At 52.3% G+C, this 20,874-nt stretch overlaps 35 non-coding genes across 35 annotated transcripts; all 35 read left to right on the forward strand.

The window, feature by feature from the left end:
• Positions 1-5,063: 5,063 nt before the first annotated feature.
• LOC135630409 (5S ribosomal RNA) lies at positions 5,064-5,182 on the forward strand. The gene has a single exon (XR_010493933.1). It is a non-coding gene; the product is annotated as a 5S ribosomal RNA (ribosomal RNA).
• A 349-nt stretch (positions 5,183-5,531) lies between these two features.
• LOC135630209 (5S ribosomal RNA) lies at positions 5,532-5,650 on the forward strand. Its single transcript, XR_010493738.1, has one exon. It is a non-coding gene; the product is annotated as a 5S ribosomal RNA (ribosomal RNA).
• A 104-nt stretch (positions 5,651-5,754) lies between these two features.
• Positions 5,755-5,873, forward strand: LOC135630173 (5S ribosomal RNA). The gene has a single exon (XR_010493701.1). It is a non-coding gene; the product is annotated as a 5S ribosomal RNA (ribosomal RNA).
• A 350-nt stretch (positions 5,874-6,223) lies between these two features.
• Positions 6,224-6,342, forward strand: LOC135630120 (5S ribosomal RNA). Its single transcript, XR_010493647.1, has one exon. It is a non-coding gene; the product is annotated as a 5S ribosomal RNA (ribosomal RNA).
• A 350-nt stretch (positions 6,343-6,692) lies between these two features.
• On the forward strand, positions 6,693-6,811 carry LOC135629924 (5S ribosomal RNA). Its single transcript, XR_010493485.1, has one exon. It is a non-coding gene; the product is annotated as a 5S ribosomal RNA (ribosomal RNA).
• Positions 6,812-7,102: 291 nt separating this feature from the next.
• Positions 7,103-7,221, forward strand: LOC135630125 (5S ribosomal RNA). Its single transcript, XR_010493652.1, has one exon. It is a non-coding gene; the product is annotated as a 5S ribosomal RNA (ribosomal RNA).
• A 350-nt stretch (positions 7,222-7,571) lies between these two features.
• Positions 7,572-7,690, forward strand: LOC135630242 (5S ribosomal RNA). The gene has a single exon (XR_010493771.1). It is a non-coding gene; the product is annotated as a 5S ribosomal RNA (ribosomal RNA).
• A 350-nt stretch (positions 7,691-8,040) lies between these two features.
• LOC135630550 (5S ribosomal RNA) lies at positions 8,041-8,159 on the forward strand. Its single transcript, XR_010494072.1, has one exon. It is a non-coding gene; the product is annotated as a 5S ribosomal RNA (ribosomal RNA).
• Positions 8,160-8,507: 348 nt separating this feature from the next.
• LOC135629814 (5S ribosomal RNA) lies at positions 8,508-8,626 on the forward strand. Its single transcript, XR_010493379.1, has one exon. It is a non-coding gene; the product is annotated as a 5S ribosomal RNA (ribosomal RNA).
• Positions 8,627-8,976: 350 nt separating this feature from the next.
• On the forward strand, positions 8,977-9,095 carry LOC135629947 (5S ribosomal RNA). The gene has a single exon (XR_010493509.1). It is a non-coding gene; the product is annotated as a 5S ribosomal RNA (ribosomal RNA).
• Positions 9,096-9,445: 350 nt separating this feature from the next.
• On the forward strand, positions 9,446-9,564 carry LOC135630155 (5S ribosomal RNA). Its single transcript, XR_010493682.1, has one exon. It is a non-coding gene; the product is annotated as a 5S ribosomal RNA (ribosomal RNA).
• Positions 9,565-9,885: 321 nt separating this feature from the next.
• On the forward strand, positions 9,886-10,004 carry LOC135630027 (5S ribosomal RNA). The gene has a single exon (XR_010493586.1). It is a non-coding gene; the product is annotated as a 5S ribosomal RNA (ribosomal RNA).
• Positions 10,005-10,354: 350 nt separating this feature from the next.
• LOC135629915 (5S ribosomal RNA) lies at positions 10,355-10,473 on the forward strand. The gene has a single exon (XR_010493476.1). It is a non-coding gene; the product is annotated as a 5S ribosomal RNA (ribosomal RNA).
• Positions 10,474-10,823: 350 nt separating this feature from the next.
• Positions 10,824-10,942, forward strand: LOC135630184 (5S ribosomal RNA). The gene has a single exon (XR_010493713.1). It is a non-coding gene; the product is annotated as a 5S ribosomal RNA (ribosomal RNA).
• A 336-nt stretch (positions 10,943-11,278) lies between these two features.
• Positions 11,279-11,397, forward strand: LOC135629951 (5S ribosomal RNA). Its single transcript, XR_010493512.1, has one exon. It is a non-coding gene; the product is annotated as a 5S ribosomal RNA (ribosomal RNA).
• A 349-nt stretch (positions 11,398-11,746) lies between these two features.
• Positions 11,747-11,865, forward strand: LOC135630197 (5S ribosomal RNA). Its single transcript, XR_010493726.1, has one exon. It is a non-coding gene; the product is annotated as a 5S ribosomal RNA (ribosomal RNA).
• A 350-nt stretch (positions 11,866-12,215) lies between these two features.
• LOC135630220 (5S ribosomal RNA) lies at positions 12,216-12,334 on the forward strand. Its single transcript, XR_010493749.1, has one exon. It is a non-coding gene; the product is annotated as a 5S ribosomal RNA (ribosomal RNA).
• A 350-nt stretch (positions 12,335-12,684) lies between these two features.
• Positions 12,685-12,803, forward strand: LOC135629805 (5S ribosomal RNA). The gene has a single exon (XR_010493372.1). It is a non-coding gene; the product is annotated as a 5S ribosomal RNA (ribosomal RNA).
• Positions 12,804-12,975: 172 nt separating this feature from the next.
• On the forward strand, positions 12,976-13,094 carry LOC135630112 (5S ribosomal RNA). The gene has a single exon (XR_010493637.1). It is a non-coding gene; the product is annotated as a 5S ribosomal RNA (ribosomal RNA).
• A 350-nt stretch (positions 13,095-13,444) lies between these two features.
• On the forward strand, positions 13,445-13,563 carry LOC135629959 (5S ribosomal RNA). The gene has a single exon (XR_010493520.1). It is a non-coding gene; the product is annotated as a 5S ribosomal RNA (ribosomal RNA).
• A 350-nt stretch (positions 13,564-13,913) lies between these two features.
• On the forward strand, positions 13,914-14,032 carry LOC135630216 (5S ribosomal RNA). The gene has a single exon (XR_010493745.1). It is a non-coding gene; the product is annotated as a 5S ribosomal RNA (ribosomal RNA).
• A 348-nt stretch (positions 14,033-14,380) lies between these two features.
• LOC135629967 (5S ribosomal RNA) lies at positions 14,381-14,499 on the forward strand. Its single transcript, XR_010493527.1, has one exon. It is a non-coding gene; the product is annotated as a 5S ribosomal RNA (ribosomal RNA).
• Positions 14,500-14,849: 350 nt separating this feature from the next.
• LOC135629858 (5S ribosomal RNA) lies at positions 14,850-14,968 on the forward strand. Its single transcript, XR_010493421.1, has one exon. It is a non-coding gene; the product is annotated as a 5S ribosomal RNA (ribosomal RNA).
• Positions 14,969-15,318: 350 nt separating this feature from the next.
• LOC135629809 (5S ribosomal RNA) lies at positions 15,319-15,437 on the forward strand. Its single transcript, XR_010493374.1, has one exon. It is a non-coding gene; the product is annotated as a 5S ribosomal RNA (ribosomal RNA).
• A 349-nt stretch (positions 15,438-15,786) lies between these two features.
• LOC135630122 (5S ribosomal RNA) lies at positions 15,787-15,905 on the forward strand. Its single transcript, XR_010493649.1, has one exon. It is a non-coding gene; the product is annotated as a 5S ribosomal RNA (ribosomal RNA).
• Positions 15,906-16,253: 348 nt separating this feature from the next.
• LOC135630585 (5S ribosomal RNA) lies at positions 16,254-16,372 on the forward strand. The gene has a single exon (XR_010494107.1). It is a non-coding gene; the product is annotated as a 5S ribosomal RNA (ribosomal RNA).
• A 350-nt stretch (positions 16,373-16,722) lies between these two features.
• LOC135630514 (5S ribosomal RNA) lies at positions 16,723-16,841 on the forward strand. Its single transcript, XR_010494037.1, has one exon. It is a non-coding gene; the product is annotated as a 5S ribosomal RNA (ribosomal RNA).
• A 350-nt stretch (positions 16,842-17,191) lies between these two features.
• LOC135630021 (5S ribosomal RNA) lies at positions 17,192-17,307 on the forward strand. The gene has a single exon (XR_010493580.1). It is a non-coding gene; the product is annotated as a 5S ribosomal RNA (ribosomal RNA).
• A 350-nt stretch (positions 17,308-17,657) lies between these two features.
• LOC135630373 (5S ribosomal RNA) lies at positions 17,658-17,776 on the forward strand. Its single transcript, XR_010493898.1, has one exon. It is a non-coding gene; the product is annotated as a 5S ribosomal RNA (ribosomal RNA).
• Positions 17,777-18,126: 350 nt separating this feature from the next.
• Positions 18,127-18,245, forward strand: LOC135630217 (5S ribosomal RNA). Its single transcript, XR_010493746.1, has one exon. It is a non-coding gene; the product is annotated as a 5S ribosomal RNA (ribosomal RNA).
• Positions 18,246-18,593: 348 nt separating this feature from the next.
• LOC135629968 (5S ribosomal RNA) lies at positions 18,594-18,712 on the forward strand. Its single transcript, XR_010493528.1, has one exon. It is a non-coding gene; the product is annotated as a 5S ribosomal RNA (ribosomal RNA).
• Positions 18,713-19,062: 350 nt separating this feature from the next.
• On the forward strand, positions 19,063-19,181 carry LOC135629955 (5S ribosomal RNA). The gene has a single exon (XR_010493516.1). It is a non-coding gene; the product is annotated as a 5S ribosomal RNA (ribosomal RNA).
• Positions 19,182-19,531: 350 nt separating this feature from the next.
• Positions 19,532-19,650, forward strand: LOC135629841 (5S ribosomal RNA). Its single transcript, XR_010493405.1, has one exon. It is a non-coding gene; the product is annotated as a 5S ribosomal RNA (ribosomal RNA).
• A 349-nt stretch (positions 19,651-19,999) lies between these two features.
• Positions 20,000-20,118, forward strand: LOC135630038 (5S ribosomal RNA). The gene has a single exon (XR_010493596.1). It is a non-coding gene; the product is annotated as a 5S ribosomal RNA (ribosomal RNA).
• Positions 20,119-20,466: 348 nt separating this feature from the next.
• On the forward strand, positions 20,467-20,585 carry LOC135630587 (5S ribosomal RNA). Its single transcript, XR_010494109.1, has one exon. It is a non-coding gene; the product is annotated as a 5S ribosomal RNA (ribosomal RNA).
• The last annotated feature ends 289 nt before the right edge of the window (positions 20,586-20,874 follow it).

Below are 20,874 nucleotides of genomic sequence, written 5' to 3' on the forward strand. Positions count from 1 at the left end.
GCTATGTGGGTATGTGCTTAGAGCCTGCGATGCTCTGCCGGCCCCCTTTGACTTCACCTAGACGTGGGTGGATGGAGCTCCCAGACGTGGGAGACTTTTGTCAGGTGATCATTCAGAAATGGATGAATCACATTCTGACTGAGATCCCACTACACCTTCTGTATGCTTGATATGATATCCAGAGCTTTGGTTATGTGTTTCTATACATGCTTTGGATAAGATTGATATGTTTGCATCGTCATGTGACATTTGAGCTTCTATTCATGTTTTGTTCTTTGATATATTTATGAAATGTTATAAGTCTTTGTTATACCTTGAAAACTACCATATGTCATCGATATGCTCCTTATGCCAATGATATGCTCCAATTACCTTTCCTCGATTGTATGAATAAAACGTGCTTCGAACGATACGATATTGTAATTCTGCATTCAAACAAAACATGCTACTGTTTCATCTTGTATCTCTGCTTTGTATTTTGATACCTCATTTGTTTGAAAACTGTCCTCTTTGCTATGGATATGTTAGTAATTTGCTGAGCTTTATATGCTCACCCCGTTGATGGAAATCTTCAACTTAGCAACCATATACCCCGATAGCTAAAGAGCTATGATACATATGGAATGCAAATTGACCTCCTCCAACGATTTGAAACAAGATGGATCGTTCAAGATTGAAGTTAGGAAAACTATTCTAATCACATAATCAATGAAAATTTGATGAAGTAATTAGAATAGTACTTTGATTCCCTTAAAACGCCACAAACTAAAAAGCTTGATAAGTTGAAAGGAAAAACAAAGATTTTTCTTGGGTTTTGAACGCCACAAACAGAAATGCTTGATAAGTCCAAAGTTCATGCAAGAACTTAAAAACAAAACACTCACCGGTGTTGTAAGTCGAATATACTTCTCCAATATGTGTGCTCTTACAAAGAGAGTTAGCCTTGTTTATATAGTACAAAGGCCAAGTATAAAGGGAATGAATATATTAAATGACATTTATATTCCTAATGCATGAATGTAGATTACTCATGAATCTACATTGAATTGTTTTGAATAATTATTCATGAATAAACACACAATTCCTAATATGGTCCAATATGGCTGAATGACCTTTATTCTTCAAAGATGGCTAAAAATTCATCCTTCTCTCAAGGTTGGAATTTCTCTTCATGATTTTGACTTATTTGAATCAGGTTGATTATTTTAGGCTCTTCTTGTATCCATAGAACCTTGACCAAGTTTTGACTAACTTGCTCCTTCCAAATGTCTTCTAATAAACAAGTTAAGGCTTCTTTCATCCTTTTAGATTTCGCTCTTGTCATTGGTCCTCGATGAATAGTTAAAGGGTCTTTGGCAGAATTATAATCAACTTGCTCATTCATATCATTCCCCCTTTCCTTGAAAGGATTCGTCCTCGAATCAGTGTCTTCATCACCTGCATCAAACAAAGATAAATCAGAAACATTGAAGGTTGCACTAACATTACCATACTCACCCGGTAGTTCCAACTTGTATGCATTGTCATTGATTTTTTGAGAGACTCGAAATGGACCATCTCCTCTTGGCATTAGTTTATACTTCCTTTGGTTAGGAAATCTTTCCTTCCTCAAGTGTAACCAAACCCAATCACCAGGTTCAAATACTACTTGCTTTCGGCCTTTGTTGTGTTGTTTCTCATATTGTAGAGTTTTCTTTTGAATTTGTATCTGGACCCTTTCATGCAATGCTTTGACAAAATCAGCTTTTTGCTTACCATCCAAATTGGCCTTTTCCAAAGGTAAAGGTAGCAAATCCATAGGAGTTAATGGATTGAACCCGTATACAACTTCAAATGGGGAATGGTTTGTTGTAGCATGTACACTTCTGTTATAAGCAAACTCCACATGTGGCAAACATTCCTCCCAATTTTTCAAATTCTTTTGAATTATGGCTCTCAAAAGTGTTGATAAAGTTCGATTTACCACCTCCGTTTGTCCATCTGTTTGTGGGTGACAAGTGGTTGAATACAATAGCCTTGTACCCAACTTGCTCCAAAGTGTTTTCCAAAAGTGGCTAAGGAACTTCACATCTCTATCACTCACAATTGTCTTTGGAATGCCATGTAATCTTACAATTTCTTTGAAAAACAGCCCCGCAACATGTGTTGCATCATCTGTTTTGTGGCAAGGAATAAAATGTGCCATCTTGCTAAACCTGTCAACAACAACAAAAATAGAATCTCTCCCTCCTTTTGACCTTGGTAAACCCAAGACAAAGTCCATGGATATATCAACCCAAGGCTCACTAGTTATAGGAAGAGGAGTATACAATCCATGAGGCATTACTTTAGATTTAGCTTGTTTGCAAGTAATGCATTTCTTACATAATCTCTCAACATCTCTTTTCATATGTGGCCAAAAGAAATGATCACTTAACACATCTAAAGTTTTTTCTAATCCCGAAATGCCCCATTAAACCTCCACTATGTGCCTCTCTCACAAGTAATTCTCTCATTGAACATTGAGGAATACACAACTTATTTTCTTTGAAAAGAAAATCATCATGCTTGAAGAACTTATCAAAACCCCCTTTCTCACATGCCCCATAAACATTAGCAAAATCATGATCAGAATTATATAAATTTTTAATATACTCAAAACCCAATAATTTTGCATCAAGTTGAGAAATTAGAGCATACCTTCTAGAAAGAGTGTCGGCAACCACATTTTCCTTACCTTGTTTATACTTGATGATGTATGGAAAGGATTCAATAAACTCCACCCATTTTGCATGCCTACGGTTTAGTTTTCCTTGTCCTTTGAGATATTTCAAGGACTCATGATCGGTGTGTATAATGAATTCCTTATACCAAAGATAGTGCTGCCATGTCTCTAACACTCTTACTAAAGCGTAAAACTCCTTGTCATATGTTGGGTAGTGAAGACTTGCTCCACTTAGCTTCTCACTAAAGAATGCAATGGGTCTGCCTTCTTGCATTAAGACTCCTCCAATTCCTATTCCACTCGCATCACACTCAATCTCAAAAGTTTTAGCAAAGTTCGGTAAAGCAAGCAAAGGTGCTGAACAGAGTTTGTCTTTAAGCAAATTAAAAGCATCATCTTGTTTTTCACCCCATCTAAATCCCATATTTTTTTTTATGCATTCAGTTATTGGTGCAGCAATTGTAGAAAAATCCTTAATGAATCTTCTATAAAAGCTAGCAAGACCATGAAAACTTCTAACATCACTAACACTGGTAGGTTTTGGCCACTCCCTAATTACTTTCACTTTTTCTTGATCAACATGTATTCCTTTATCATTAACAACATATCCAAGAAAAGTAATTTTATTAGTGCAAAAAGTGCATTTCTTTATATTAGCATATAACTTTTCTTTTCTAAGCACGTCAAAAATAGCTTTTAAATGTGTTACATGCTCATTTAAACTTTTGCTATACACAAGTATATCATCAAAATAAACCACTACAAATTTTCCAATGTAAGCACGTAAAATATGATTCATCAATCTCATGAAAGTACTAGGTGCATTAGTTAGGCCAAAAGGCATAACCAACCATTCATATAAACCATGTTTAGTTTTAAAAGCGGTTTTCCATTCATCACCTTCATGCATTCTTATTTGATGATATCCAGATTTTAAATCAATTTTTGAAAACACACAAGAACCATGCAATTCATCCAACATATCATCTAGCCTAGGAATAGGATGTCTATACTTTACCGTGATTTTGTTGATGGCTCGGCAATCAACACACATTCTCCATGATCCATCCTTTTTAGGCACCAACAGAACAGGAACTGCACACGGACTCATGCTTTCTCGCACATACCCTTTTTTCATAAGCTCACTTACTTGTTTTTGGATTTCCTTGGTCTCTTCGGGGTTGCATCTATATGCTGGCTTATTTGGTATGCTTGCACCTGGAATGAAATCAATTTGATGCTCAATTCCTCTAATTGGTGGCAAACCATTAGGAATTTCTTCGGGAAAGAGATCCTCATTTTCCTGCAAAAGATCAACAATAACACTAGGCAAACTCTTGTCAATTTTGTTAGAAGCAATCAGAACATCCTTGTATATAAGTACAAGTAAGGGCTGCCTCATGGTTAAGGCTTTCTTCACATCACTCATTTTGGCATAAACACTCATTTTTCTTTCACTCAAACTTTCTTTGTTTTCTCTCCCCTTGTATTTCCCAATACTCTCATTTTTATTTTTTTTTATAAGTATACTCTCATTTTTATTACTCAACTCATCATTTTCTTTTTTCTCCCTTTCTTTTTCCCTCCCCAAAGTTTTGGTTAATGAAGACTCAAGCTCCTCATATTGTTGTTTTATGCGCATTTGGTCCTCAAAAATTGTCTTTGGAGGCAAAGGTCCAAGCTGATATTTCTGTCCATCTATGATCAAAGAATAACGGTTCTTGAATCCATCATGTATTACCCTTCGATCGTATTGCCATGGTCTCCCCAATAACATATGACTAGCATACATAGGTACCACATCACACCAAACTTCATCCTTATATCTACCAATTGAAAAGGAAATTAACACTTGTCGATTTACCTTTACTATACCACTATCATTCAACCATTGTAACTTGTACAGTTTTGAATGCTTGATAGTAGGTAATTTCAGTTTCTCCACGAGCAAGGTGCTTGCCACATTTGTGCAACTTCCACTATCAACAATCACATTACACAACTTGTTAGCAATCAAACAATGAGTATGAAACAGATTTTCACGTTGTTCACCATGTTCAACATTTTCATTTTGCAAACTAAGTATGCGTTGAACAACTAGATTTTCACCTTTAGCATACTCTATATCACTAGTATCCTCAAGAATGTCTTCATCATCATTCGAGAAAGTGCCGATGGTTTCGGCGCGAGCTTGCCATGACCGATACGCAGTCGTTGGGCTAGGGCTCGGAGGGAGCTTGCAATAGGGATTTCGTGATCGTTCGAGAAAGCGCCGACGGTTTCGCGACGGGCAAGAGGCTCCGGACGTTGATGCGCCGGCCGCGACGTGCACATAGGCGAGGGACGAAGTACCTGAAACTGGTGCGATCATACCAGCACGAAAGCATCGGATCCCATCAGAACTCCGAAGTTAAGCGTGCTTGAGCGAGAGTAGTACTAGGATGGGTGACCCCCCGGGAAGTCCTCGTGTTGCATTCCTTTTTGCGTCCCGAGATACGAACATCTCCCGTAGACCTCCGAGACGATTGTTTTCGGGCACGGGATTTGCCGTGACCGCTACGCAGTCAGTATCGTGGGGCTCGGAAAGAGCTTTCCGGATTGGGGTCGCAATAGCGATTCCGAGATCGTTCGAGAAAGTGCCGATGGTTTCGGCGCGAGCTTGCCATGACCGATACGCAGTCGTTGGGCTAGGGCTCGGAGGGATCTTGCAATAGGGATTTCGTGATCGTTCGAGAAAGCGCCGACGGTTTCGCGACGGGCAAGAGGCTCCGGACGTTGATGCGCCGGCCGCGACGTGCACATAGGCGAGGGACGAAGCACCCGAAACCGGTGCGATCATACCAGCACGAAAGCACCGGATCCCATCAGAACTCCGAAGTTAAGCGTGCTTGGGCGAGAGTAGTACTAGGATGGGTGACCCCCCGGGAAATCCTCGTGTTGCACTCCTTTTTGCGTCGCGAGATACGAAACATCTCTCGTAGACCTCCGAGACGATTGTTTTCGGGCACGGCCGCGACGTGCACATAGGCGAGGGACGAAGCACCCGAAACCGGTGCGATCATACCAGCACGAAAGCACCGGATCCCATCAGAACTCCGAAGTTAAGCGTGCTTGGGCGAGAGTAGTACTAGGATGGGTGACCCCCCGGGAAGTCCTCGTGTTGCACTCCTTTTTGCGTCGCGAGATACGAAACATCTCTCGTAGACCTCCGAGACGATTGTTTTCGGGCACGGGATTTGCCGTGACAGCTACGCAGTCAGTATCGTGGGGCTAGGAAAGAACTTTCCGGATTGGGGTCGCAATAGCGATTCCGAGATCGTTCGAGAAAGTGCCGATGGTTTCGGCGCGAGCTTGCCATGACCGATACGCAGTCGTTGGGCTAGGGCTCGGAGGGATCTTGCAATAGGGATTTCGTGATCGTTCGAGAAAACGCCGACGGTTTCGCGACGGGCAAGAGGCTCCGGACGTTGATGCGCCGGCCGCGACGTGCACATAGGCGAGGGACGAAGCACCCGAAACCGGTGCGATCATACCAGCACGAAAGCACCGGATCCCATCAGAACTCCGAAGTTAAGCGTGCTTGGGTGAGAGTAGTACTAGGATGGGTGACCCCCCGGGAAGTCCTCGTGTTGCACTCCTTTTTGCGTCGCGAGATACGAAACATCTCTCGTAGACCTCCGAGACGATTGTTTTCGGGCACGGGATTTGCCGTGACCGCTAAGCAGTCAGTATCGTGGGGCTCGGAAAGAGCTTTCCGGATTGGGGTCGCAATAGCGATTCCGAGATCGTTCGAGAAAGTGCCGATGGTTTCGGCGCGAGCTTGCCGTGAACGATACGCAGTCGTCGGGCTAGGGCTCGGAGAGAGCTTGCGATAGGGATTTCGGGATCGTTCGAGAAAGCCCCGACGGTTTCGTGACGGGCAAGAGGCTCCGGACGTTGATGTGCCGACCGCGACGTGCACATAGGCTAGGGACGAAGCACCCGAAACCGGTGCGATCATACCAGCACTATAGCACCGGATCCCATCAGAACTCCGATGTTAAACATGCTTGGGTGAGAGTAGTACTTGGATGGGTGACCCCCCGGGAAGTCCTCGTGTTGCACTCCTTTTTGCGTCCCGAGATACGAAACATCTCCCGTAGACCTCCGAGTCGATTGTTTTCGGGCACGGGATTTGCCGTGACCGCTACGCTGTCAGTATCGTGGGGCTCGGAAAGAGCTTTCCGGATTGGGGTCGCAATAGCGATTCCGAGATCGTTCGAGAAAGTGCCGATGGTTTCGGCGCGAGCTTGCCGTGACCGATACGCAGTCGTCGGGCTAGGGCTCGGAGAGAGCTTGCGATAGGGATTTCGTGCCGACCGCGACGTGCACATAGGCGAGGGACGAAGCACCTAAAAGCGGTGCGATCATACCAGCACGAAAGCACCGGATCCCATCAGAACTCCGAAGTTAAGCGTGCTTGGGCGAGAGTAGTACTAGGATGGGTGACCCCCTGGGAAGTCCTCATGTTGCACTCCTTTTTGCGTCCCGAGATACGAAACATCTCCCGTAGACCTCCGAGACGATTGTTTTCGGGCACGGGATTTGCCGTGACCGCTACGCAGTCAGTATCGTGGGGCTCGGAAGGAGCTTTCCGGATTGGGGTCGCAATAGCGATTCCGAGATCGTTCGAGAAAGTGCCGATGGTTTCGGCGCGAGCTTGCCATGACCGATACGCAGTCGTTGGGCTAGGGCTCGGAGGGATCTTGCCATAGGGATTTCGTGATCGTTCGAGAAAGCGCCGACGGATTCGCGACGGGCAAGAGGCTCCGGACGTTGATGTGCCGGCCGCGACGTGCACATAGGCGTGGGACGAAGCACCCAAAACCAGTGCGATCATACCAGCACTAAAGCACCGGATCCCATCAGAACTCCGAAGTTAAGCGTGCTTGGGCGAGAGTAGTACTAGGATGGGTGACCCCCCGGGAAGTCCTCGTGTTGCACTCCTTTTTGCGTCGCGAGATACGAAACATCTCCCGTAGACCTCCGAGACGATTGTTTTCGGGCACGGGATTTGCCGTGACCGCTACGCAGTCAGTATCGTGGGGCGCGGAAAGAGCTTTCCGGATTGGGGTCGCAATAGCGATTCCGAGATCGTTCGAGAAAGTGCCGATGGTTTCCGCGCGAGCTTGCCATGACCGATACGCAGTCGTTGGGCTAGGGCTCGGAGGGAGCTTGCAATAGGGATTTCGTGATCGTTCGAGAAAGCGCCGACGGTTTCGCGACGGGCAAGAGGCTCCGGACGTTGATGCGCCGGCCGCGACGTGCACATAGGCGAGGGGCGAAGCACCCGAAACCGGTGCGATCATACCAGCACTAAAGCACCGGATCCCATCAGAACTCCTAAGTTAAGCATGCTTGGGCGAGAGTAGTACTAGGATGGGTGACCCCCCGGGAATTCCTCGTGTTGCACTCCTTTTTGCGTCCCGAGATACGAAACATCTCTCGTTGACCTCCGAGACGATTGTTTTCGGGCACGGGATTTGTCGTGAACGCTACGCAGTCAGTATCGTGGGGCTCGGAAAGAGCTTTCCGGATTGGGGTCGCAATAGCGATTCCGAGATCGTTCGAGAAAGTGCCGATGGATTCGGCGCGGCTTGCCGTGACCGATAAGCAGTCGTCGGGCTATGGCTCGGAGGAGCTTGCAATCGGGATTTCGGGATCGTTCGAAAAAGCGCCGACGGTTTCGTGACGAGCAAGAGGCTTCGGACGTTGATGCGCCGGCCGCGACGTGCACATAGGCGAGGGACGAAGCACCCGAAACCGGTGCGATCATACCATCACTAAAGCACCGGATCCCATCAGAACTCCGAAGTTAAGCGTGCTTGGGCGAGAGTAGTACTAGGATGGGTGACCCCCCGGGACGTCCTCGTGTTGCACTCCTTTTTGCGTCCCGAGATACGAAACATCTCCCGTAGACCTCCGAGACGATTATTTTCGGGCACGGGATTTGCCGTGACCGCTACGTAGTCAGTATCGTGGGGCTCGGAAAGAGCTTTCCGGATTGGGGTCGCAATAGCGATTCCGAGATCGGTCGAGAAAGTGCCGATGGTTTCGGCGCGAGCTTGCCATGACCGATACGCAGTCGTTGGGCTAGGGCTCGGAGGGAGCTTGCAATAGGGATTTCGTGATCGTTCGAGAAAGCGCCGACGGTTTCGCGACGGGCAAGAGGCTCCGGACGTTGATGCGCCGGCCGCGACGTGCACATAGGCGAGGGACGAAGCACCCGAAAACGGTGCGATCATACCAGCACTAAAGCACCGGATCCCATCAGAACTCCGAAGTTAAGCGTGCTTGGGCGAGAGTAGTACTAGGATGGGTGACCCCCCGGGAAGTCCTCGTGTTGCACTCCTTTTTGCGTCCCGAGATACGAAACATCTCCCGTAGACCTCCGAGACGATTGTTTTCGGGCACGGGATTTGCCGTGACCGCTACGCAGTCAGTATCGTGGGGCTCGGAAAGAGCTTTCCGGATTGGGGTCGCAATAGCGATTCCGAGATCGTTCGAGAAAGTGCCGATGGTTTCGGCGCGAGCTTGCCATGACCGATACGCAGTCGTTGGGCTAGGGCTCGGAGGGAGCTTGCAATAGGGATTTCGTGATCGTTCGAGAAAGCGCCGACGGTTTCGCGACGGGCAAGAGGCTCCGGACGTTGATGCGCCGGCCGCGACGTGCACATAGGCGAGGGACGAAGCACCCGAAACCGGTGCGATCATACCAGCACTAAATCACCGGATCCCATCAGAACTCCGAAGTTAAGCGTGCTTGGGCGAGAGTAGTACTAGGATGGGTGACCCCCCGGGAAGTCCTCGTGTTGCACTCCTTTATGCGTCGCGAGATACGAAACATCTCCCGTAGACCTCCGAGACGATTGTTTTCGGGCACGGGATTTGCCGTGACCGCTACGCTGTCAGTATCGTGGGGCTCGGAAAGAGCTTTCCGGATTGGGGTCGCAATAGCGATTCCGAGATCGTTCGAGAAAGTGCCGATGGTTTCGGCGCGAGCTTGCCATGACCGATACGCAGTCGTTGGGCTAGGGCTCGGAGGGAGCTTGCAATAGGGATTTCGTGATCGTTCGAGAAAGCGCGGACGTTGATGCGCCGGCCGCGACGTGCACATAGGCGAGGGGCGAAGCACCCGAAACCGGTGCGATCATACCAGCACTAAAGCACCGGATCCCATCAGAACTCCGAAGTTAAGCGTGCTTGGGCGAGAGTAGTACTAGGATGGGTGACCCCCCGGGAATTCCTCGTGTTGCACTCCTTTTTGCGTCCCGAGATACGAAACATCTCTCGTTGACCTCCGAGACGATTGTTTTCGGGCACGAGATTTGTCGTGAACGCTACGCAGTCAGTATCGTGGGGCTCGGAAAGAGCTTTCCGGATTGGGGTCGCAATAGCGATTCCGAGATCGTTCGAGAAAGTGCCGATGGTTTCGGCGCGAGTTTGCCATGACCGATACGCAGTCGTTGGGCTAGGGCTCGGAGGGAGCTTGCAATAGGGATTTCGTGATCGTTCGAGAAAGCGCCGACGGTTTCGCGACTGGCAAGAGGCTCCGGACGTTGATGCGCCGGCCGCGACGTGCACATAGGCGAGGGACGAAGCACCTGAAAACGGTGCGATCATACCAGCACTAAAGCACCGGATCCCATCAGAACTCCGAAGTTAAGCGTCCTTGGGCGAGAGTAGTACTAGGATGGGTGACCCCCCGGGACATCCTCGTGTTGTACTCCTTTTCGCGTCCCGAGATACGAAACATCTCCCGTAGACCTCCGAGACGATTATTTTCGGGCACGGGATTTGCCGTGACCGCTACGTAGTCAGTATCGTGGGGCTCGGAAAGAGCTTTCCAGATTGTGGTCGCAATAGCGATTCCGAGATCGTTCGAGAAAGTGCCGATGGTTTCGGCGCGAGCTTGCCATGACCGATACGCAGTCGTTGGGCTAGGGCTCGGAGGGATCTTGCAATAGGGATTTCGTGATCGTTCGAGAAAGCGCCGACGGTTTCGCGACGGGCAAGAGGTTCCGAACGTTGATGCGCCGGCCGCGACGTGCACATAGGCGAGGGACGAAGCACCCGAAACCGGTGCGATCATACCAGCACGAAAGCACCGGATCCCATCAGAACTCCGAAGTTAAGCGTGCTTGGGCGAGAGTAGTACTAGGATGGGTGACCCCCCGGGAAGTCCTCGTGTTGCACTCCTTTTTGCGTCGCGAGATACGAAACATCTCTCGTAGACCTCCGAGACGATTGTTTTCGGGCACGGGATTTGCCGTGACCGCTACGCAGTTAGTATCGTGGGGCTCGGAAAGAGCTTTCCGGATTGGGGTCGCAATAGCGATTCCGAGATCATTCGAGAAAGTGCCGATGGTTTCGGCGCGAGCTTGCCATGACCGATACGCAGTCGTTGGGCTAGGGCTCGGAGGGAGCTTGCAATAGGGATTTAGTGATCGTTCGAGAAAGCGACGGGCAAGAGGCTCCGGACGTTGATGCGCCGGCCGCGACGTGCACATAGGAGAGGGACGAAGCAACAGAAAACGATGCGATCATACCAGCACTAAAGCACCGGATCCTATCAAAACTCCGAAGTTAAGCGTGCTTGGGTGAGAGTAGTACTAGGATGGGTGACCCCCCGGGAAGTCCTCGTGTTGCACTCCTTTTTGCGTCCCGAGATACGAACATCTCCCGTAGACCTCCGAGACGATTGTTTTCGGGCACGGGATTTACCGTGACCGCTACACAGTCAGTATCGTGGGGCTCGGAAAGAGCTTTCCGGATTGGGGTCGTAATAGCGATTCCGAGATCGTTCGAGAAAGTGCCGATGGTTTCGGCGCGAGCTTGCCATTACCGATACGCAGTCGTTGGGCTAGGGCTCGGAGGGATCTTGCAATAGGGATTTCGTGATCGTTCGAGAAAGCGCCGACGGTTTCGCGACGGGCAAGAGGTTCCGAACGTTGATGCGCCGGCCGCGACGTGCACATAGGCGAGGGACGAAGCACCCGAAACCGGTGCGATCATACCAGCACGAAAGCACCGGATCCCATCAGAACTCCGAAGTTAAGCGTGCTTGGGCGAGAGTAGTACTAGGATGGGTGACCCCCCGGGAAGTCCTCGTGTTGCACTCCTTTTTGCGTCGCGAGATACGAAACATCTCTCGTAGACCTCCGAGACGATTGTTTTCGGGCACGGGATTTGCCGTGACCGCTACGCAGTTAGTATCGTGGGGCTCGGAAAGAGCTTTCCGGATTGGGGTCGCAATAGCGATTCCGAGATCATTCGAGAAAGTGCAGATGGTTTCGGCGCGAGCTTGCCATGACCGATACGCAGTCGTTGGGCTAGGGCTCGGAGGGATCTTGCAATAGGGATTTCGTGATCGTTCGAGAAAGCGCCGACGGTTTCGCGACGGGCAAGAGGCTCCGGACGTTGATGCGCCGGCCGCGACGTGCACATAGGCGAGGGACGAAGCACCCGAAACCGGTGCGATCATACCAGCACGAAAGCACCGGATCCCATCAGAACTCCGAAGTTAAGCGTGCTTGGGCGAGAGTAGTACTAGGATGGGTGACCCCTCGGGAAGTCCTCGTGTTGCACTCCTTTTTGCGTCGCGAGATACGAAACATCTCTCGTAGACCTCCGAGACGATTGTTTTCGGGCACGGGATTTGCCGTGACCGCTACGCAGTCAGTATCGTGGGGCTCGGAAAGAGCTTTCCGTATTGGGGTCGCAATAGCGATTCCGAGATCGTTCGAGAAAGTGCCGATGGTTTCGGCGCGAGCTTGCCGTGAACGATACGCAGTCGTCTGGCTAGGGCTCGGAGAGAGCTTGCGATAGGGATTTCGGGATCGTTCGAAAAAGCCCCGACGGTTTCGTGACGGGCAAGAGGCTCCGGACGTTGATGTGCCGACCGCGACGTGCACATAGGCTAGGGACGAAGCACCCGAAACCGGTGCGATCATACCAGCACTATAGCACCGGATCCCATCAGAACTCCGAAGTTAAACATGCTTGGGTGAGAGTAGTACTTGGATGGGTGACCCCCCGGGAAGTCCTCGTGTTGCACTCCTTTTTGCGTCCCGAGATACGAAACATCTCCCGTAGACCTCCGAGTCGATTGTTTTCGGGCACGGGATTTGCCGTGACCGCTACGCTGTGGGCTAGGGCTCGGAGAGAGCTTGCGATAGGGATTTCGTGCCGACCGCGACGTGCACATAGGCGAGGGACGAAGCACCCAAAACCGGTGCGATCATACCAGCACGAAAGCACCGGATCCCATCAGAACTCCGAAGTTAAGCGTGCTTGGGCGAGAGTAGTATTAGGATGGGTGACCACCCGGGAAGTCCTCGTGTTGCACTCCTTTTTGCGTCCCGAGATACGAAACATCTCCCGTAGACCTCCGAGACGATTGTTTTCGGGCACGGGATTTGCCGTGACCGCTACGCAGTCAGTATCGTGGGGCTCGGAAGGAGCTTTCCGGATTGGGGTCGCAATAGCGATTCCGAGATCGTTCGAGAAAGTGCCGATGGTTTCGGCGCGAGCTTGCCATGACCGATACGCAGTCGTTGGGCTAGGGCTCGGAGGGATCTTGCAATAGGGATTTGGTGATCGTTCGAGAAAGCGCCGACGGTTTCGCGACGGGCAAGAGGCTCCGGACGTTGATGCGCCGGCCGCGACGTGCACATAGGCGAGGGACGAAGCACCCGAAACCGGTGCGATCATACCAGCACTAAAGCACCGGATCCCATCAGAACTCCGAAGTTAAGCGTGCTTGGGCGAGAGTAGTACTAGGATGGGTGACCCCCCGGGAAGTCCTCGTGTTGCACTCCTTTTTGCGTCGCGAGATACGAAACATCTCCCGTAGACCTCCGAGACGATTGTTTTCGGGCACGGGATTTGCCGTGACCGCTACGCAGTCAGTATCGTGGGGCTCGGAAAGAGCTTTCCGGATTGGGGTCGCAATAGCGATTCCGAGATCGTTCGAGAAAGTGCCGATGGTTTCGGCGCGAGCTTGCCATGACCGATACGCAGTCGTTGGGCTAGGGCTCGGAGGGAGCTTGCAATAGGGATTTCGTGATCGTTCGAGAAAGCGCCGACGGTTTCGTGACGGGCAAGAGGCTCCGGACGTTGATGCGCCGGCCGCGACGTGCACATAGGCGAGGGGCGAAGCACCCGAAACCGGTGCGATCATACCAGCACTAAAGCATCGGATCCCATCAGAACTCCGAAGTTAAGCGTGCTTGGGCGAGAGTAGTACTAGGATGGGTGACCCCCCGGGAATTCCTCGTGTTGCACTCCTTTTTGCGTCCCGAGATACGAAACATCTCTCGTTGACCTCCGAGACGATTGTTTTCGGGCACGGGATTTGTCGTGAACGCTACGCAGTCAGTATCGTGGGGCTCGGAAAGAGCTTTCCGGATTGGGGTCGCAATAGCGATTCCGAGATCGTTCGAGAAAGTGCCGATGGTTTCGGCGCGGCTTGCCGTGACCGATAAGCAGTCGTCGGGCTATGGCTCGGAGGAGCTTGCAATCGGGATTTCGGGATCGTTCGAAAAAGCGCCGACGGTTTCGTGACGGGCAAGAGGCTCCGGACGTTGATGCGCCGGCCGCGACGTGCACATAGGCGAGGGACGAAGCACCCGAAACCGGTGCGATCATACCATCACTAAAGCACCGGATCCCATCAAAACTCCGAAGTTAAGCGTGCTTGGGCGAGAGTAGTACTAGGATGGGTGACCCCCCGGGACGTCCTCGTGTTGCACTCCTTTTTGCGTCCCGAGATACGAAACATCTCCTGTAGACCTCCGAGACGATTATTTTCGGGCACGGGATTTGTCGTGAACGCTACGTAGTCAGTATCGTGGGGCTCGGAAAGAGCTTTCCGGATTGGGGTCGCAATAGCGATTCCGAGATCGTTCGAGAAAGTGCCGATGGTTTCGGCGCGAGCTTGCCATGACCGACACGCAGTCGTTGGGCTAGGGCTCGGATGGAGCTTGCAATAGGGATTTCGTGATCGTTCGAGAAAGCGCCGACGGTTTCGCGACGGGCAAGAGGCTCCGGACGTTGATGCGCCGGACGCGACGTGCACATAGGCGAGGGACGAAGCACCCGAAAACGGTGCGATCATACCAGCACTAAATCACCGGATCCCATCAGAACTCCGAAGTTAAGCGTGCTTGGGCTAGAGTAGTACTAGGATGGGTGACCCCCCGGGAAGTCCTCATGTTGCACTCCTTTTTGCGTCGCGAGATACGAAACATCTCCCGTAGACCTCCGAGACGATTGTTTTCGGGCACGGGATTTGCCGTGACCGCTACGCAGTCAGTATCGTGGGGCTCGGAAAGAGCTTTCCGGATTGGGGTCGCAATAGCGATTCTGAGATCGTTCGAGAAAGTGCCGATGGTTTCGGCACGAGCTTGCCGTTAACGATACGCAGTCGTCGGGCTAGGGCTCGGAGAGAGCTTGCGATAGGGATTTCGGGATCGTTCGAGAAACCCCCGACGGTTTCGTGACGGGCAAGAGGCTCCGGACGTTGATGTGCCGACCGCGACGTGCACATAGGCTAGGGACGAAGCACCCGAAACCGGTGCGATCATACCAGCACTATAGCACCGGATCCCATCAGAACTCCGAAGTTAAACATGCTTGGGTGAGAGTAGTACTTGGATGGGTGACCCCCCGGGAAGTCCTCGTGTTGCACTCCTTTTTGCGTCGCGAGATACGAAACATCTCCCGTAGACCTCCGAGACGATTGTTTTCGGGCACGGGATTTGCCGTGACCACTACGCAGTCAGTATCGTGGGGCTCGGAAAGAGCTTTCCGGATTGGGGTCGCAATAGCGATTCCGAGATCGTTCGAGAAAGTGCCGATGGTTTCGGCGCGAGCTTGCCATGACCGATACGCAGTCGTTGGGCTAGGCTCGGAGGGAGCTTGCAATAGGGATTTCGTGATCGTTCGAGAAAGCGCCGACGGTTTCGCGACGGGCAAGAGGCTCCGGACGTTAATGCGCCGGCCGCGACGTGCACATAGGCGAGGGGCGAAGCCCCCAAAACCGGTGCGATCATACCAGCACTAAAGCACCGGATCCCATCAGAACTCCGAAGTTAAGCGTGCTTGGGCGAGAGTAGTACTACGATGGGTGACCCCCCGGGAATTCCTCGTGTTGCACTCCTTTTTGCGTCCCGAGATACGAAACATCTCTCGTTGACCTCCGAGACGATTGTTTTCGGGCACGGGATTTGTCGTGAACGCTACGCATTCAGTATCGTGGGGTTCGGAAAGAGCTTTCCGGATTGGGGTCGCAATAGCGATTCCGAGATCGTTCGAGAAAGTGCCGATGGTTTCGGCGCGGCTTGCCGTGACCGATAAGCAGTCGTCGGGCTATGGCTCTGAGGAGCTTGCAATATGGATTTCGGGATCGTTCGAAAAAGCGCCGACGGTTTCGTGACGGGCAAGAGGCTCCGGACGTTGATGCGCCGGCTGCGACGTGCACATAGGCGAGGGAAGAAGCACCCGAAACCGGTGCGATCATACCATCACTAAAGCACCGGATCCCATCAGAACTCCGAAGTTAAGCGTGCTTGGGCGAGAGTAGTACTAGGATGGGTGACCCCCTGGGACGTCCTCGTGTTGCACTCCTTTTTGCGTCCCGAGATACGAAACATCTCCCGTAGACCTCCGAGACGATTATTTTCGGGCACGGGATTTGCCGTGACCGCTACGTAGTCAGTATCGTGGGGCTCGGAAAGAGCTTTCCGGATTGGGGTCGCAATAGCGATACCGAGATCGTTCGAGAAAGTGCCGATGGTTTCGGCGCGAGCTTGCCATGACCGATACGCAGTCGTTGGGCTAGGGCTCGGAGGGAGCTTGCAATAGGGATTTCGTGATCGTTCGAGAAAGCGCCGACGGTTTCGCGACGGGCAAGAGGCTCCGGACGTTGATGCGCCGGCTGCGACGTGCACATAGGCGAGGGACGAAGCACCCGAAAACGGTGCGATCATACCAGCACTAAAGCACCGGATCCCATCAGAACTCTGAAGTTAAGCGTGCTTGGGTGAGAGTAGTACTAGGATGGGTGACCCCCCGGGAAGTCCTTGTGTTGCACTCCTTTTTGCGTCGCGAGATACGAAACATCTCCCGTAGACCTCCGAGATGATTGTTTTCGGGCACGGGATTTGCCGTGACCGCTACGCAGTCAGTATCGTGGGGCTCGGAAAGAGCTTTCTGGATTGGGGTCGCAATAGCGATTCCGAGATCGTTCGAGAAAGTGCCGATAGTTTCGGCGCGAGCTTGCCGTTAACGATACGCAGTCGTCGGGCTAGGGCTCGGAGAGAGCTTGCGATAGGGATTTCGGGATCGTTCGAGAAACCCCCGACGGTTTCGTGACGGGCAAGAGGCTCCGGACGTTGATGTGCCGACCGCGACGTGCACATAGGCTAGGGACGAAGCACCCGAAACCGGTGCGATCATACCAGCACTATAGCACCGGATCCCATCAGAACTCCGAAGTTAAACATGCTTGGGTGAGAGTAGTACTTGGATGGACCCCCCGGGAAGTCCTCGTGTTGCACTCCTTTTTGCGTCCTGAGATACGAAACATCTCCCGTAGACCTCCGAGATGATTGTTTTCGGGCACGGGATTTGCCGTGACCGCTACGCAGTCAGTATCGTGGGGCTCGGAAAGAGCTTTCCGGATTGGGGTCGCAATAGCGATTCCGAGATCGTTCGAGAAAGTGCCGATGGTTTCGGCGCGAGCTTGCCATGACCGATACGCAGTCGTTGGGCTAGGTCTCGGAGGGAGCTGGCAATAGGGATTTCGTGATCGTTCGAGAAAGCGCCGACGGTTTCGCGACGGGCAAGAGGCTCCGGACGTTGATGCGCCGGCCGCGACGTGCACATAGGCGAGGGGCGAAGCACCCGAAACCGGTGCGATCATACCAGCACTAAAGCACCGGATCCCATCAGAACTCCGAAGTTAAGCGTGCTTGGGCGAGAGTAGTACTAGGATAGGCGACCCCCCGGGAATTCCTCGTGTTGCACTCCTTTTTGCGTCCCGAGATACGAAACATCTCTCGTAGACCTCCGAGACGATTGTTGTCGGGCACGGGATTTGCCGTGACCGCTACATAGTCAGTATCGTGGGGCTCGGAAAGAGCTTTCCGGATTGGGGTCGCAATAGCGATTCCGAGATCGTTCGAGAAAGTGCCGATGGTTTCGGCGCGAGCTTGCCATGACCGATACGCAGTCGTTGGGCTAGGGCTCGGAGGGAGCTTGCAATAGGGATTTCGTGATCGTTCGAGAAAGCGCCGACGGTTTCGTGACGGGCAAGAGGCTCCGGACGTTGATGCGCCGGCCGCGACGTGCACATAGGCGAGGGGCGAAGCACCCGAAACCGGTGCGATCATACCAGCACTAAAGCATCGGATCCCATCAGAACTCCGAAGTTAAGCGTGCTTGGGCGAGAGTAGTACTAGGATGGGTGACCCCCCGGGAATTCCTCGTGTTGCACTCCTTTTTGCGTCCCGAGATACGAAACATCTCTCGTTGACCTCCGAGACGATTGTTTTCGGGCACGGGATTTGTCGTGAACGCTACGCAGTCAGTATCGTGGGGCTCGGAAAGAGCTTTCCGGATTGGGGTCGCAATAGCGATTCCGAGATCGTTCGAGAAAGTGCCGATGGTTTCGGCGCGGCTTGCCGTGACCGATAAGCAGTCGTCGGGCTATGGCTCGGAGGAGCTTGCAATCGGGATTTCGGGATCGTTCGAAAAAGCGCCGACGGTTTCGTGACGGGCAAGAGGCTCCGGACGTTGATGCGCCGGCCGCGACGTGCACATAGGCGAGGGACGAAGCACCCGAAACCGGTGCGATCATACCATCACTAAAGCACCGGATCCCATCAAAACTCCGAAGTTAAGCGTGCTTGGGCGAGAGTAGTACTAGGATGGGTGACCCCCCGGGACGTCCTCGTGTTGCACTCCTTTTTGCGTCCCGAGATACGAAACATCTCCTGTAGACCTCCGAGACGATTATTTTCGGGCACGGGATTTGTCGTGAACGCTACGTAGTCAGTATCGTGGGGCTCGGAAAGAGCTTTCCGGATTGGGGTCGCAATAGCGATTCCGAGATCGTTCGAGAAAGTGCCGATGGTTTCGGCGCGAGCTTGCCATGACCGATACGCAGTCGTTGGGCTAGGGCTCGGATGGAGCTTGCAATAGGGATTTCGTGATCGTTCGAGAAAGCGCCGACGGTTTCGCGACGGGCAAGAGGCTCCGGACGTTGATGCGCCGGACGCGACGTGCACATAGGCGAGGGACGAAGCACCCAAAAACGGTGCGATCATACCAGCACTAAATCACCGGATCCCATCAGAACTCCGAGGTTAAGCGTGCTTGGGCTAGAGTAGTACTAGGATGGGTGACCCCCCGGGAAGTCCTCATGTTGCACTCCTTTTTGCGTCGCGAGATACGAAACATCTCCCGTAGACCTCCGAGACGATTGTTTTCGGGCACGGGATTTGCCGTGACCGCTACGCAGTCAGTATCGTGGGGCTCGGAAAGAGCTTTCCGGATTGGGGTCGCAATAGCGATTCTGAGATCGTTCGAGAAAGTGCCGATGGTTTCGGCACGAGCTTGCCGTTAACGATACGCAGTCGTCGGGCTAGGGCTCGGAGAGAGCTTGCGATAGGGATTTCGGGATCGTTCGAGAAACCCCCGACGGTTTCGTGACGGGCAAGAGGCTCCGGACGTTGATGTGCCGACCGCGACGTGCACATAGGCTAGGGACGAAGCACCCGAAACCGGTGCGATCATACCAGCACTATAGCACCGGATCCCATCAGAACTCCGAAGTTAAACATGCTTGGGTGAGAGTAGTACTTGGATGGGTGACCCCTCGGGAAGTCCTCGTGTTGCACTCCTTTTTGCGTCGCGAGATACGAAACATCTCCCGTAGACCTCCGAGACGATTGTTTTCGGGCACGGGATTTGCCGTGACCACTACGCAGTCAGTATCGTGGGGCTCGGAAAGAGCTTTCCGGATTGGGGTCGCAATAGCGATTCCGAGATCGTTCGAGAAAGTGCCGATGGTTTCGGCGCGAGCTTGCCATGACCGATACGCAGTCGTTGGGCTAGGCTCGGAGGGAGCTTGCAATAGGGATTTCGTGATCGTTCGAGAAAGCGCCGACGGTTTCGCGACGGGCAAGAGGCTCCGGACGTTAATGCGCCGGCCGCGACGTGCACATAGGCGAGGGGCGAAGCACCCAAAACCGGTGCGATCATACCAGCACTAAAGCACCGGATCCCATCAGAACTCCGAAGTTAAGCGTGCTTGGGCGAGAGTAGTACTAGGATGGGTGACCCCCCGGGAATTCCTCGTGTTGCACTCCTTTTTGCGTCCCGAGATACGAAACATCTCTCGTTGACCTCCGAGACGATTGTTTTCGGGCACGGGATTTGTCGTGAACGCTACGCATTCAGTATCGTGGGGCTCGGAAAGAGCTTTCCGGATTGGGGTCGCAATAGCGATTCCGAGATCGTTCGAGAAAGTGCCGATGGTTTCGGCGCGGCTTGCCGTGACCGATAAGCAGTCGTCGGGCTATGGCTCGGAGGAGCTTGCAATATGGATTTCGGGATCGTTCGAAAAAGCGCCGACGGTTTCGTGACGGGCAAGAGGCTCCGGACGTTGATGCGCCGGCTGCGACGTGCACATAGGCGAGGGAAGAAGCACCCGAAACCGGTGCGATCATACCATCACTAAAGCACCGGATCCCATCAGAACTCCGAAGTTAAGCGTGCTTGGGCGAGAGTAGTACTAGGATGGGTGACCCCCTGGGACGTCCTCGTGTTGCACTCCTTTTTGCGTCCCGAGATACGAAACATCTCCCGTAGACCTCCGAGACGATTATTTTCGGGCACGGGATTTGCCGTGACCGCTACGTAGTCAGTATCGTGGGGCTCGGAAAGAGCTTTCCGGATTGGGGTCGCAATAGCGATACCGAGATCGTTCGAGAAAGTGCCGATGGTTTCGGCGCGAGCTTGCCATGACCGATACGCAGTCGTTGGGCTAGGGCTCGGAGGGAGCTTGCAATAGGGATTTCGTGATCGTTCGAGAAAGCGCCGACGGTTTCGCGACGGGCAAGAGG

The sequence above is a fragment of the Musa acuminata genome, chromosome BXJ3-1 (genome assembly GCF_036884655.1).
Source record: "Musa acuminata AAA Group cultivar baxijiao chromosome BXJ3-1, Cavendish_Baxijiao_AAA, whole genome shotgun sequence".
NCBI classification, from domain to species: Eukaryota; Viridiplantae; Streptophyta; class Magnoliopsida; order Zingiberales; family Musaceae; genus Musa; species Musa acuminata.